The sequence below is a fragment of the Neomonachus schauinslandi genome, chromosome 4, assembly GCF_002201575.2.
Source record: "Neomonachus schauinslandi chromosome 4, ASM220157v2, whole genome shotgun sequence".
Classification (NCBI taxonomy): domain Eukaryota; kingdom Metazoa; phylum Chordata; class Mammalia; order Carnivora; family Phocidae; genus Neomonachus; species Neomonachus schauinslandi.
This window is the reverse complement of record NC_058406.1, coordinates 114,076,647-114,093,117: the sequence shown is the minus strand read 5'-3', so window position 1 is coordinate 114,093,117 and position 16,471 is coordinate 114,076,647. Positions and strand designations below refer to the sequence as shown.

Here is a 16,471-nt window from a genome sequence, read left to right as displayed (position 1 = left end):
GCAGCTTCGGGGGTAGAATTCTATGATGGAAATCATTCTCAGATTTTTTTTTTTTTTAATGTGAGACTTGAGTTCACAACCCTGAGATAAAGACCTGAGCTGAGATCGAGTCAGACACTTAACTGACTGGGCCACCCAGGCGCCTCCATTCTCAGGATTTTTGAATCATTTCCTATTATCTTCTAGTATCTATTGTTGCTCCTATAAGATAGTTCATGGCATTTTGGTTGTAAATGTTTTCTGTGGGACCCGTTTTTCTCTCTGGTAGTTTCATTTTATCCCAAGTCTCCTGCAATTTGTTGATACTTGTTTAACTCTATCCTTTGAGCTGGATATTTGATGAATTCCTTTTTTTTTTTTTTTTTCAAATCTCTTTCTCCCTTTCTCTCTTTCTTTTCTTTCTTTCTTTCTCTCTTTCTCTTTCTTTCTTTCTTTTTCCTTTCCCTTCCTTCCTTCCTTCTTTCCTCCCTTCCTCCCTCCCTCCCTCCCTCCTTTCTTTTATGAGAACTTGAAAGATTTGCCCTCTTAGAAACTTTTAAATATGCAGTACAGTATTGTTAATTCTAGTTAACATGCTGTACATTGCATCCCCAGGGTTTATTTATTTTACAATCAGAAGTTTGCACCCTCTGACTCCCTTTACCCATTTTGCCCACCCCTTACCCCTGCCTCTGGAAACCACCAATCTGTTCTCTGTAGCTATGTACTTGGTTTGGTTTGTTTTTTGTTTTTTAAATTACACATAAAAATGAGATCTTAGGGTATTTCTCTTTCTCTAATTTCACTTAGCATAATGCCCTCAGGTCCATCCATATTGTCCCAAATGGCAAGATTTTATTATTTTTTATGACTGAGTAATATTACACACACATACACACACACACACACCATATCTTTATCCATTCATCCATCAAAGGGCAGTTATGTTGTTTACATATTTTGGCTACTATAAATAATGCTGCAATGTACACCAGGCTGCAGATATCTTTTTGAGTTAGTATTTTTGTTTTACTCAGATAGATATCCAGAAGTGGAATAGCTGGATCATATGGTAGTTTAATTTTGAATTTTTGAAGGCACGCCCATAGTGTCTTCCACAGGGCTGCATCAGTTTACATCCCTACCAACGGTGCACAATGGTTCCTTTTTCGAGGGACATTGGGTTTTTTCCGATTTCTGGCTATTGCAAATAAAACTGCATATAAATATTTTTGTACAAGTCTTAGGTGAACATAGGTTCTCATTTCACTTAGATAAATACCTAGGAGTGAAATTGCTGTGTGTATTAGTTTCATAGGATTTCTGTAACAAATTACCACAAACTCGGTGGCTTAAAACAAGGGAAATTGATTCTCTCACAATTCTAAAGGCCAGAAGTCCAAAATCAAGGTGTCAGCAAGGCCACACAAAGGAAGAATCCTTTCCTTGCCTCTTTTAGTTTTTCATGGTTGCCAGCTTCCTTGGCTTGTGGCCACGTGGCTCTGATCTTCATCTCTGTCATCATATTGCCCTTGCCTCTGTCTTCTTTGCATGCTCATATTCCAACGTGTTGGCCTTTGACTGCAGGTGACAAAAAACACATTTAGTCTGAGTGCACACAGCTCCCCTCTGAGGCTTACTGATGGAATTGAGAATGTATGGGGAAGCCAGGTGTCACTCCAGGCATATTTATATTTATGAGAGTTTCTTGAGCCATGCTACTTCCTTCCAGGTTCTCTCTCTTTTTAAAAAATATTTTACTTATTTATTTGACAGAGAGACACAGCGAGAGTAAGAACACAAGCAGGGGGAGTGGGAGAGGGAGAAGCAGGGAGCCCGATGCGGGGCTCTATCCCAGGACCCTGGGACCATGACCTGAGCCGAAGGCAGACACTTAACGACTGAGCCAACCAGGCTCCCTGCTCTCTCTCTCTTTTGGCTCTGTCAGGGTTCTTGGTTGCAAACAACAGAAACTAATTCTGGTTAACTCAAGCAGAAGAACCGTTTTTGTAAGGATGTTTGTTAGCTTGCGTGATCAATGGAAAGTCTACATTTTTGGGCTTCAAAGATGCACAGTCACCAATGGAACAAACTTATGACACCCTTGCTCTTGAGCTCTGGCTCTGTGTCCCAGGTTCCTTGTCTCTACCACCCATGTCAGGAATAATCTCTGCCTCATCACTTTTACATTATCTCTCAAGATTCAACTCTCTAGGCAGAAGCATCTAATTGGCTAAGTCAGGACATGCAACCATGCCTTAGTTGTGAACGAGCTGAGAAGAAATTATAACTGTCCCTTCACATTAGCTACCCTACTGGGAGCATCCTATTCCTACAAATTTGGTTTTCTCCAAAGTAGGAAATGTGTTTAGCTTCTAGGTAGCCCAAACAAAACAAAAATCACAAATGTTTGCTACAAATACTACAGAGTTCCTGGGGCACCTGGGTGGCTCAGTGGATTAAGCGTCCAACTCTTGATTTCAGCTCATGATCTCATGGGTCGTGGGATTGAGCGCCATGTCAGTCTCCATGCAGGGCGTGGAGTCGGCTTGGGATTCTCTCTCTCCCCCTCCCTCTACCCCCACTTGTGCACTCTCTCTCTCTCTAAAAAACAGCAACAACAACAAAACAAATTACAGATTTCCTTTAGTAATTTTTTTTCCCTAAGGTTCATTAGGGATGACTGTATTTCTTCTACTTCTAGTCCCATAGAGGATGAATTTGTCTTACTTATAACCTCTATTACTACTTTGTTTGGAACTGAGGCAGAAACATAAAGCTTGACCTTACAGCATTATCTTGACCAGAACTTCTCACACTGCCCAGATATGTTAGCTAATGCCTATCATTTGGTGAGCCTTTGTTCCCTTGTTTACTGTATCAAAAATGTCATAACCAAAATTACATCATAATTTTTAAAAACAAACAAAAAAAGCTGGCCAATAGTAAAGAAATTTTGGAAGCATACCCAGTTGGCATGTGGCTATATAATAAATTTGAAACCTTGCCCTCCTTCTCAGACTCTCTTGACTTCCTCCTCTTTCTCGATTCCTTGGTTGGCCCACTCCCTGCACCATGTTGGCCTTCCAGTTTTGGACTTTGTTAACACTTTACACAGAAGAATATGATATTTGCCTTTCCGAGCGGCTGCCAATGGGCTGGATGATACTACCTGGGCACGTGAGGGAATTAGCTCCCCTTGTGGTGAGTACCAGTGAGGGGGAGCCAAGCGATGAGTGGAAGTTAGGCCTGTGCATTCCCTTCCTTTCTCTCTGCAGTGGACTACTCTGAGATGCAGTCCCTCTTTACAACCCTTCTGGAAGATGGTATGTGGTGAATAAACATACTGCAGAGCAACCTGCTGTTTTTTGTTGTCACTGAATGAAAAACAGCTCGAGCAGTCATGCTAACACATCCCATTATGCTGTGTCACAGTTCTGCCTGCCTTACCTCTCTTTTTACTTTACCATTGATGCCCTCGGCTTGCATTTCCTAAATAAAATATTAGCATCTTAATCCTTGCCCCCAGCTCTGCTTTCTAGAGGATCTGGGCTAAAAGCAAGACATGGATTTTAAGAAAACAACTCTTAGTGGACTTACTCTGTCCACAACTACTGAATGTGATGGGTGGAAGGCTCATTTCCATAACTGACCCATTCTGAAAATCTGGGGAAGAAGTAGGGAGTTTGTCTCTTACTCCTAACAGAGATTCTAAACAAATCCAATCTTCCAGAGCAGATAGTTTTGAAGCTATACATTTATAAATCTGAGCAGCAATGATTTATAAATCTATGCTTCTGGTACAAAAGTCAGAGGCATGGAGAAATTTGGGGTTTTAGTAATATCATGCAGATCATGATATTATGAACTGGCTGGAATAGGGATAGGCAGTCCAGTGTGAGCACCAGTGGTAGGAATTCCAAGAAGACTTGTGCTTTCCCAGTCCTCATCACATTGCCATTGGGAAACTGAAACACATTAGCAGACTTAGAAGAACTAACCAAAAATTGTCTTCTGTCCAATGATCATCTCGAGTCATCTCTCATCATTTGAGCAATAATTCTGCATTCTGTTAGTGATTTTATTATTCTAGCACTTCTTCATTTATTTTAAAAGTCTAACCTGAAGTATTGAATGAGGCATAACAAGCCTTTAGAGAAATCACTTAACTCATTTAACAACAACATTTAACAACAGAATTTATAGGCATTCCTCATTGAAAATAAACGTAGTGATTCAAAGGGACACATGCACCCCAATTTTTATAGCAGCAATGTCCACAGTAGCCAAACTATGGAACGAACCCAGATGTCCATTGACAGATGAATGGATAAAGAAGATGTGGTGTATATATACACACGCACAATGGAATATTACTCAGCCATCACAAAAATTGAAATCTTGACATTTGCAACAACGTGGATGGAACTAGAGGGTATTATGCTAAGCAAAATAAGTCAGTCAGAGAAAGACAAATACCATATGATTTTACTCATATGTGGAATTTAAGAAACAAAACAGATGAACATAGGGGAAGGGAAGGAAAAATAAAGTAAGACAAAAATAGAGAGGGAGGCAAACCATAAGCAATGCTGAACTCTAGGAAACAAACTGAGGGTTGCTGGAGGGGAAGTGGGTGGGGGGATGAGGTAAGTGGGTGATGGGCATTAAGGAGGGCACTTGATGGAATGAGAACTGGGGATTATATGCAACTGATGAATCACTAAATTCTATCCCTGAAACTAATAATACAGTATATGTTAACTGAATTGAGTTTAAATAAATAATAAAAAAAAGAAAGAAAATAATCCATTCTGACAAAATGAAGACTACTGTCATTCTTCCAAATTTCCATTCCTCTAAACTCCTCTTGGGGGGCTCCTGGGGGCTCAGTTGGTTAAGCGTCTGCCTTTGGCCCAGGTCATGATCCCAGGTCCTAGGATCCAGTCCTGCATCGGGCTCATTGCTCAGAGGGGAGCCTGCTTCTCCCTCTGCCTGCCGTTCCCCCTGCTTGTGTGCCCCCCTGCTCGTGCATGCGCACGCTCTCTCTCTTTCTGTCTCTCATAAATAAATAAAATCTTTAAAAAAAAAAACAACTCCTCTCGGACTTTCAACCACTTTCACATAAGTTAATTAAATATAGTGCTAGCTTTCCCTGCCCTTTCATTGTTTTATTTCCATCTTAGCTGCCTAAGTAGGATATAAACCTCTTCAGGACTGTGACTCTCTTTTTCTACTTTCTTTGTGTCCTTCAGAGCATAGAGCGATGCTTGGGCACATAATAGATGCTTAACAACTACCTGCTGATTAAAAACTTATACAGTGAGTAAAGCAGCAATCAATCACTATAGAATTTGGAACCTCAATGTATGAGTTAGGATGAGTTTGTCTGCATGTGACAGAAAACCCCAAGTAACAGTGGCTTCAAAACATTGGAAGGTTATCTTTCTTTCACTTAAAGGAAATCTGTGCCCTGGACCTTTCCATCATTATCTCCTGCTGCCCCCGAGTTGGGTCATGGTCCATGACGTGGTTCAAGGTCTAGGCTCCTATTGTGGTCCAGACCACAGAAAGGAGGGTGGGCAGAAAACAGCTCTGCCCCCCTCCCTCTAAGGGAGTTCCTGGAATTCTTCACATAGTACTTTAGTTTACATCTCAACACCCAACACTTACTCAGACAACTACATCTTTTTGGGGGGTGGGGGGTGGAGAGCAAAACAAAGTTTATTGAGTGACTGTGAAGTTTCTTGAGTGATAGTACGAAGCTCCCCAAGAGGGAGGGGACCTGAGAGGGTTGCCACCGGAGTTTCTAAGTCTAGGGGATTTTATGGGCTTGTTGGTGGGCTGTTTTAATCTGATTAACCCTCCATGTGCCTGTCATCCAATCAAGTTTTTGTCATCTGTCTATCACATGGGAAAGGGTGGAGGGCTCCTTCCAGAGTGGTGTAATCCTTTTAAGGGTGGTTTCCCCTTAGGGTGGGGGCTCCTTGTCCCTGCCTTCCTTTCTTCTTCTTCTTTTTTTTTTTTTTTTATTTTATTTTAAAATATTTTGGGGAAGTGGCAATTATTCATTTATTTTTTTAAATTCAATTAATTAACATATAAAGTATTATTAGTTTCAGAGATACAGGTCAGTGATTCATCAGTGTTATATAACACCCAGTGCTCATTACATCACTCCTTAATGTCCATCACCCAGGTACCCCATCCCCCCACCCTCCACCCCCCCTCCCCTCCAGCAACCCTCAGTTTATTTCCTATGATTAAGAATCTCTTATGGGTTGTCTCCCTCTCTGATTTCATCTTGTTTTATTTTTTCTCTCTTCCCCTATGATCCTCTGTTTTGTTTCTCAAATTTCACATATGAGTGAGATTATATGATAATTGTCTTTCTCTGATTGACTTATTTCGCTTAGCATAATACCCTCTAGTTCCATCCACATCGTTGCAAATGGCAATATTTCATCTTTTTGATGGCTGAATAGTATTCCATTGTTTATGTATACCATATCTTCTTTATCCATTCATCTGTCAATGGACATCTGGGCTCTTTCCACAGTTTGGCTATTGTGGACATTGCTGCTATAAATATTGGGGTGCAGGTGCCCCTTTGGAGCACTACATTTGTATCTTTGGGGTAAATACCTAGTAGTGCAATTGCTGGGTCGTAAGGTAGCTCTGCTTTCAACTTTTTGAGGAACCTCCAGACAACTACATCTAACCACAAGGGAGGCTGATGGCAAAGTGTCCAGCTATGAACTGAGGTTCCTATTCCTGAAAAAGAAGAAAGGACACCAGGAAACAAAATTAGCACCCTTTGCTACAGTCACCTTGATGAAATCATGAGGTGGGAAAGCATCTCATTTGACTGTGGACTTGCAGCCTTGGTCTACTTCTCCTGGCAGATCCTCAGACTCAAGGAGGAGGGGGCCACAATTTGGAAACTATGAGGAAGGGAATCCCCAGAAATGAGAGGATTTATCGCTTTGGGGAAGGATATAAACTGAGGCACACAGTCTCGTGCAACTCTGACCTGGTTTCAACTGAACAAGTGGGGTGGGAATCAAGTCCGGTTCTCAATTCAGGACCCAGAGGTTTGGAGGTAGTCAACGCAAGTTATTAAGAGGCCATTGAGAGATATGGGGTGAGTGAAGAGGCTGCCATCAGGGGAGCCAGGGGAAAAAGAGATAAAAAGCAGGCCCTGGAAAGGAGGCACTGCCTTGGGAGCTGGGGGCATTCAGCAGGAGGCCAAGCCAAGTTAGGCCATTTTCAAGAATCAGGAAATACACACACAGTAATAGATGATTTAGAGTCCAGCCCCACCTTTCTAGGATGGTTTTTAATCTTACAGTGGAGGTATCATGGCAAAATAGAGGTTTCTAGGGAAACTTTGTTTTTGGTTGGAACAACTTTTCCTGTTTATTTATTTATTTTTTAAAGATTTTATTTATTTATTTGACAGACAGACACAGAGAGAGAGGGAACACAAGCAGGGGGAGTGAGAGAGGGAGAGGGAGAAGCAGGCTTCCCGCTAAGCAGGGAGCCCGATGCGGGGCTCGATCCCAGGACCCTGGGAACATGACCTGAGCCGAAGGCAGACGCTTAACGACTGAGCCACCCAGGTGCCCCAATTTTTCCTGTTTAAATCCTCTTTAATAGATTTCTAAAATACAAAAGTAAAGCATGTTCTTTGTAATGAGTGAATTTGTCCAAAGGCATAAAAGAAAATAAAAAGATCTCCCTCATGCCTCCACCTCTATGAGCCTCTGAGGTGTGTGTTGTCAGCCTTCTGGTATGCAGTGAACACCTTCCTCTTCTTCCTCATGCATGCAAGACATATTCAAATGGATACGCACTAGATGGAAATGTTGTACTCTGGGGGGTGTGTGTGTGTGGTGTGTGTGTGTGCGTGCTGTTTTTGCAAACATAAGATCTGATTATAAACACTGTCTTGAAACCTGCTTTAAAAGGAAAAAAATCTATCTTGAACACCCCTCCAAATGAATAGATAAAGACCTAACTCATCCTTTCTAATAGGTGCATAATACTCCACAACAAATACACCTTTCCTTTGGTAAACCATCTTTTTCCTGGTGGATATTCAGGAACTCATTTGATAGTCATCTATCTATGTTAGAATATCTCATTTCTGTGAAAGACTTGCAGATAAACTCCAAGAATTAAATTAGTGTGGCTGAACCTGAGAAACATCAATATTCTTCACGTCTCCCTTCTTTGGGGGTCATAATGGGATCCAATATTCCATGGAGAACCTGAGAAGAGAAATTCCCATCAAGCCTTCAAAGGGTAAATATATTATATGACAGTGCATGACTATTTACAAATTTTGAAGTGTAAGAACTTCACCAAAATGCCAAAGAGGACAAAAGAATTGCTGGAGTAAGCATCCACCTTCCCAGGGAACAAAGTATTAAGTTAATTAAGATGACAGTGGTGTGTTTTGGGTCTGCATGGAACCCTTTGTGTCAGTCAAGAGGAGAAAAATCATCTAAAAGTGATACCCCCAGGATAGAGATTAAGCAGTTGCATGAAAAATTGCCAATCCTATAATCTGTAACTAACTAACCAGACATGACAAGGGCTGTCATGGTGCCAGGCTCTTTGTCCCAGCTCCCCCACAGCTCAGTCTGCGTCAGGCTCCCCTAATGAGACTCATCCGTAACTGTCTCCCTTCAGTTCGGTCTCCCTTCAGCATTACCCAGCATCACCCAGCAGCTAGCCCTTCCTTGTCGTGCCAGTCCCCCTTCCAAGGCCTGGGAAATCTCTCGTAACCTGACAAGGCTCGGAAGGCTTCATTTTAAACATTGTAAATAAGAGAGGATCCCAATTTAATAACAGCAGACAACAGCTGCTGAACACTCATCACGAGCCAGGGGCTGTTCAAAGCACTTTAGGTGTCTTCTAAAAATCCTTTAACAACCTTGTAAAGTAGGCAAATAGGGGGACAGTGTCGGTATAACATGAAAGCATCATGGTTCATATGTGGTACCCCCCTTTGCTAATATTTTAAGTTGATCAAAGGCAAGCTGTTTCATGAGTTAACGAAAAAACCTGAGCAATGTACAAAAAAACTTAAAAGGGCCAAAATTCTGCAGAAGTGCTTTCTTCAGTGCACGTGACTGCTCTAGTGGATTCAAGAAGCACCATTCTTTCCACAAAGTTAAGAGATCTGGGGGCGCGGGGCAGCAGGTGCTGAGGAAGAAGCTGTGAGTGTTCTGTAGGAAGTTGTTTTTTTTTTTTTTCCCATTGATGCTGAAGGTTGCTCCCATATCCATATTATTTTAATTTTGATGTAACAGGTGTCTATTAGAAGCAAGTGCCTTCAGAGACTTACCTCTTGAAAGTGCAAGCCTTGGCTGTGGGCTGCAAAACCTGATTCTTGGTTGGCCTGTGGTTCCAGATGCCACTGCCCGGAGCTGGGTCCCCACCTGCCAACCAGTTGCCAAAGCATGTTTATAAAGCAGAATGTACCCACTTGTCGTAAGGTCTGTGCCTTTCAAATAGCTGAAAATGCTAGGATCCCCTTCAAAACCAGTCAAACATATCTTCACAGTGAAGGACTCTAACCAAGATGTGGAATTTGTCATCATCAAAAATGATTTTCTTCAAAAAATTGTACAGTAACCCAAGTCATATCTCTAACATATGAAAAGTGAAAGAAAACTAAATTTATTCGTATTCAATTGGTAACTTAAAAAATTGAAATATTCTATTAAAACTAAAGGACAAAATTCATGAAAATAGAAGAATATAGGAAAGCCACATTGAGGTGGTAGGATGAAGTGCCTTTGCATTTAAAGTCCTGCATTGTTGACCAGGTTCACAAGTAGAGTCTTGCTCCTTGCCCTTTCTCCCTCCTTTCATCTATTGATTGTAGCCATACAGGGTTTCTTCTTTTATGGTTTCTTTGCACCTTGCCCCCACTTTTCCTCTGCTTAGCTGCACATTTCCCTCAACTCCTCTTGCTTTCCTTGGCTAACTCTTGTTCAGCTAAAACGTCATACCCACTTTGGTCTTCTCTGACACCACAATGTTGGCTGCCATAGATTTCCTTTCTATTTCATTTGTCACATTTGTAGTTTCTTAGCACATATTATCTGCCAGAAGCATTATAGCATTGTGGTTAAGACTTGGGTTCTAGAGACATCCAAACTGGGTTTGAATGTTACCTCTTCCACTTCTTAGTTACAATAGTTTGGGTAACTCACATGACCTCTTTGAGAAGAACAAACAAACAGAAAACAAAACTAAACAAAAAAACAAGATGTACCTCTCTTGGACACTGGATACATGTCATATATTATTGTCAGCAATGGTTTGCATCATTAACTGTTGTGTCCTTGTTTCCTTCCAGAATACTTGCCATGTTATACATAATCACTGAATACATGAGCAAAGTGTATGAAAAGATTAAAACATTTTCTTGTGGTAACATCGTTTGACTTCATATAAAAAGGTGGTTTAATTTATTTATAAAAATGCACCAATGTATTTAAATCCCAAGCAACAAGTTCTACTAGCTAGGAAATTAGAACCTGTTCAAAAATGTTTTTCTCTATTGACAAATGGAAAGAATTTGATCCCCTAAAGATCAGCGTTCGGGACAACACCAAGCCTAGAATGTAGACACAACAAAGAAATCCCCCTGTAAAATGTATTGTATTGAGTTTTCTGCAAATTGAATCTAGGAATTGTTCATTTTTATTGATTGGCACTGCCAGCCTGGGATGCTACAATGAGGTATCTTTTAAGTGTTCCGTGATAACAATTAAATAGATTTTGTGAAATCTGTGTGGAGCAACTTTGGGAAATGAACAGTTGTATTTCATGTGTGTTTAAGACTGAAAAAGACTAATTGGCCTTACATTTAGGCAAGCATGGTATTGATTAGGTTTCTTGAGACTCAGGGCGATAAAGCACTATACTAGGCTAGACAGGGACATTGTGAATCCAGAGAATATTTTTGTTTTTAAAGCACTAAAAAGATAATTACATAAAAGACATAGTCCATCCATTTTCTCCTGGAAAAACTTTATTTTTCCTCATTTACCCAAGTCCCATTATTTGAGCATGTATTCTCTCATTTCCCATTCCTACTCACTAACACTAAAGACGTTAGTTTTTACGAAAAAGGTGGGTTACAGGATTCTTCATGCACTTCACATTGCATGCCTGCTACCACTTCAATACCCTTAGTTGCCCATTTTAACCAACAAAAAGAGCCGCTTTTCAGATCTATATCTTCTGCTTACAACATCATTCATGTGTCTTTGCTACTGCTGTCTACCGACCTCCAGATGTAATTTACAATTTCCTCTCCCCTAACCTTCCCCCATGGTGACTCTTGGTCCCCTACCTGATTAATGAATCATCTAACATTCTAAGTTGCAGCTGGCCTTGACCCTGGAGGTCCACCATTCACCCTGAAACAGCCATTCCTGTTTCTTCCTTGCCGAAGAGCCCCACTTCGGTTTGAGTGGCCACACTTCCCCACAAGACACCCACAGAGTTGCTGAATAGTCCAGTCCTTTCCCCTTGCCAGAGATGTGTTTGGGGTTCGCATGTGACCCAGTTTGGGTCAAAGACCCAGGAGGGTAACTATAGTGGGGTCTTCTAAGAAATCTTTTCCTCGCTGATTAAAAGTGAGAAGTACGAGAAGAGATAGCTTCTTGTCTCTGTTGCCCATTGCTACGTCTGGAACATAACGTGGGAGCCACGGCCATTCTTGCAACCACAGGGGAGCTAAACTAGGCTAAGGATGGCAGAGTGAAAAATGTCAAGAGACAAAAACAAATCTGAAATGCTAGATTAGCTAAGCCTGGGGCCATTCTGCCTCCTGGTGAAAGAAAAAAATCTTCCTTGTTATAAGCCAGTTGAACTGGAAATTTCCTTCTTCATTGTGGTATCTTTTACCGTGATATTTCCTCATCATTAGATTTAGGCTACGCATTTTTGGCAGGAGCACTGCTGAAATGAAGTGCTGTTGTGTTCTTCCTAGTGAAGCTGTCAGGAGGCCCAGAGGGTCCACTACCTCTAATACTGGTGAAGTAAACTTGATCACTTGGTTAAGGTGCCTGGTTTCTCCACTCTAAAAGTCACTGTTTTCCTTCTACAATTAATAGAAGGGAGGTACCTTGATACTCTAAGTTTTTTGTTCTCCATCATATTTTCACCCACCAGTATTAGCATCCATTGATGCCTAAATCATTTATTACTGTTATGGTTGTCAAATAGTGTATCCTATGATTTTTTTTTTAAGTTTTTAAACTAAAATTGTGGGAAACATATATAAAACATGCCATTTGAACCTTTCTTGAGTGTATAATTCACATTGTTGGGCAACCATCACCACTACCCATTTCTATAACTTCTTAGACATCTCAAACTGAAACTCTGTACCCATTAAACTCCACCCCCCGCCCCCCCCACCAGCCCCTGGTGACCACTGCTTTACTTTCTGTCTCTGTGAGTTTCACTGCATAGGTACTGCATATAAGTGAAATCATTCAATATTCTTTTGTGTCTGGTTTATGTCATTTCACATAATGTCTTCAAGTTTTATTCATGTTGTAGCATGTATTAGAACTTCATTCCTTTTACAGGCTGTGTAACATTCCACTGTGTGTATATACACTGCATTTTGTTTATCCATTCATCCAGCCATGGACGTTTGGGTTGTTTCATTCTTTTGGCTATTACGAGATGTTGCTATGAACACTGATGTACAAATACCTATTCAAGTTCTGCTTTCACTACTTTTGGGTATACCTAGAAGTGTAATTCGTGGATTATATACATGATATTATGTTTACTTTTTTGAGGAGCTACGATAATTTTTTCTAGGTGCTTGTACCATTTTACTTTCCTCCCAGCAATGCCCAAAGGTTCCAATTTCTCTATATCCTTGCCAATAATTATTTTTTTAAAATTATATTTGACATTTTTATTTGAGGCTGCAAAAACAAAAAAAAGCAAACAAACAATAACGACAAAGAAACTTGAAATAGGCTTGTCAAATGATGTAAAATCATCTTTTCCAGGGGAGCAGAAGGTAAACCATCCTGCTTCACTGCTGCTTGCACTCTGCTGGGTTTTGATCCTCCTTTGAGTCATAGTCTGGATCATTTTCCTCATCTCTTTCTTCTTCCCCTTCCTCATCTGCTTCTTCACCTTCTTCATCATAATCATCATCATCATCTTCGATAGTTTCTCCAGTAAAGTATAACACTGATCTTGGGATTATACGCTCACGTAAGAAGTGCCCAATTTCAAAGTCTGCAGCAAGGATAGCTTCAGCAGCATCATCCAGATCTCCACTCTCAGGAACTTCAGGAGAGGCAAAAAAATTAAAGAAAGAGTCACTGGAAACTGTTTTGGTCACAGTACAAACTGTCCCACATCCCTTGTGTTTCTGCTTCTTCTTAATGGTTTTCAAAGTGACATTCTTTCCTTTTTTCCAATCTACCTGGCACCCTGTACAACCCATAATTTCTGGCCCATCGAAAGAAAAGGGATCAGAATCATCTGGTTCTGACCTCATCCTATATGTCTTTGTCAACACTTCATTTGTGAAATGTTCATGGGGTTCAAAGTGAAATTCTAAGACAAAACTCATGGGCTGGCCAGCATCTGAGAACTTCACTTTAATATCTTTCAAGTGCTTCAAAATAGGTTCATCATGTTCCTGAACCATATCACTGAGCAAGTCAACGTTCTTAAAACAGTCAACCAGAATTCAGGAATTCCCTTGGGGTCTTCTTTTTCTTCATCCTTTTTCTCCTCTTCAATCTTGGCTTTTTCTTTCAGCTCCTCCAAAATTTCATCCTCCTCATCTGGTTTCCATTCACATTCTTCTTCCGTAGGTTCATAAACTGCATTAATGATCTCAAATCGCTTATCAAATAGAGGCTGATAGAGAACAGCATATTTTCAGACCATGAACTTCCTCATAGAATTTGGCTTCTATCTGTGCACATTTAACTTGAAGATTTTTGAGAGCATTCACTCATCTTTTAACTACCCTAGGCAAGCTTTCAGTGTATCCTGTTGGTGTTTCTACCAGACCATCAAGTCTTTCTTACATCTTTCTTTTTTTTTTTTTTTTTTTTTTTTTTTTTTTTTTTTTTTTTTTTTTTTAAAGATTTTATTTATTTATTCATGAGAGACAGAGAGAGAGAGAGAGGCAGAGGGAGAAGCAGGCTCCCAAGGAGCGGGAAGCCCGATGCGGGACTCGATCCCAGGACCCTGAGATCATGACCTGAGCCGAAGGCAGACGCTTAACCATCTGAGCCACCCAGGCGCCCACCATCAAGTCTTTCTTGAAGGGCTGCAAAAATCTGAGGATTTTGCATCATCTGAACAGTCAGCTGACGCGCTTTGATTTTTGTTTCTTCACCAGTTTCTTCTTCTTCTACTTCTTCAACATCTTCCAAATCTTGATCAAGTTCAGACTGTTCTTTGTTGTCAACATCTGCCATGTTGTAAGAACTCCAAATATCAGTGGCTAGCACGGGGAGCCAGGCGGTCGGAGCTGTGCAGGCAGTGACTCAGGACGGCGGTGGGAGGAGCAGGAGGCCTAATTATTTATGTTTTTAAAAAGATTTTATTTATTTGTCAGAGAGAGAGAGCGAGCACAAGCAGGGGGAACGGCAGGCAGAGGGAGAAGCAGGCCCCTGCTGAGCAAGGAGCCCGATGCGGGACTCGATCCCAGGACCCTGAGATCATGACCTGAGCTGAAAGCAGACGCTTAACCGACTGAACCACCCAGGCCTCCCTATTTATGTTTTTTTTTTTTAAGATTTTATTTATTTATTTGACAGAGACAGAGAATGCATAAGCAGGGGGAGTGGCAGGCAGAGGGAGAGGGAGAAGCAGACTCCCTGCTTGGCAGGGAGCCCAATGTGGGGCTCAATCCCAGGACCCTGGGATCATGACCTGAGCCGAAGGCAGACGCTTAAACCACCTGAGCCGCCTAAGCATCTCTATTTATGTTTTTTTTGATAGTTGCCATCCTATTGGGCATGAAGTAGTGTCTTATGGTTTTGATTTATACTGTCTGAATGATTAGTGATGTTGAGCATCTTTTCATGTGCTTATTGGCCATTTGCATATCTTCTTTGGAGAAATGTCTAACAAGTCCTTTGTTCATTTTTGAATTGGGGTGTTTGTTTTTGTTGTTTTGAGTTTTAGGAGTTCTATATGTATTCTAGATATTAATCCTTTATCAGATGTATTTGCAAATATTTTCTCCCTTTCTATGGGTCTCCTTTTCACTCTCATGTTAGTGTCCTTTAAGGTGCAAAAGTTTTAAATTTTGAACAAATTCAATTTATCTTATTTTTCTTTTGTTGTATTTGCTTTTGGAGTCATATACAAGAAATCATCGCCAAATCCAATGTCCAAATGAAGTTTTCCTCTGTTTTCTTCTAAAGGTTTTATGGTTTTAGTTTTTACCTTTAGGTCTTTAATCCATTTGGAGTTAGTTTTTGCATATTGTGTAAGGTACAGGTCCAACTTCATTCTTTTGCATGTGGATATCCAGTTTTCCCAGCACCATTTGTTGAAAAGGACAAGATTTTCTTTTGAATGTAGCAGAAAACATGTTACCTCTGAGGTTCTCAAACTTGCCCAGGTCAGGACACCCTTAGCATCTTAATACATTTTTTTATGGTGCATTGAGTCCAAAAGAAATACCTAACAATCCCACTCATTGAATAGTTAGGTCTAAACAAACTAATATGTATTCATTCTTGAACAACTTAGCCACTTGAAAAAAATACTACACATAAATTGAAAGAAAAAAATACTATTTTAATTTTATTCTTAAATAACACAACTACTTCCTAATGCAGTGTGTGTTGGGTGATGCGTAACATCTCAGACCTTGGAATCAGATTGGATACTGGAATCAGATGGTGCCCTCATTTCCTGTTCACATTGGTCTTTGAGTGGTTTTGCTTTCTGTCTCTACAATTGTGGAGAACTCACCCTTGCAGAGATATGATGTCGCTGAATGTAAGTAGTGTGGTCTGATGTTGGAACTGTGAACTATTTTAAGCTAATAGTTCACATGGCATCTCTGTGCTTGCCTTGAGCATGGCACCCTGTGAATTTGCTGTGGCATCTCAGCATTTGGTGCAGTTTGGGGCTGCTATCTTAGCTGATACAACTTCTTTAACTTTGATGACCCTCACCTCCACCTCTCCCTTAGCCAGCTGCTCTGATGACCACCCTAGTTCTTGCCTGATCTAGAAGATATTTATCTTTTACTCCTATATTCTACTCTTTCATACCTTGATCACATTATCCTGTTGTCTATCTCACATTCTTTCTCCTGATTGCTACTTTTACTTCATGAAAATCTCGAAGTTCTTCACTTTTCCCCTTCCCGCCAATCCATCAGCTTCTTTCTGCTTAAGCATTTCCCCATCTAGCCCATCATTCAACATCTCTACTTATGTCCCCAGCCCAC

General features: G+C 40.7%; 1 pseudogene; it reads right to left on the bottom strand.

Annotated features, from left to right (window-relative positions):
• Positions 1 to 13,066: 13,066 nt before the first annotated feature.
• LOC110579028 lies at positions 13,067 to 14,492 on the bottom strand (annotated as a pseudogene).
• Between the last annotated feature and the right edge of the window lie 1,979 nt (positions 14,493 to 16,471).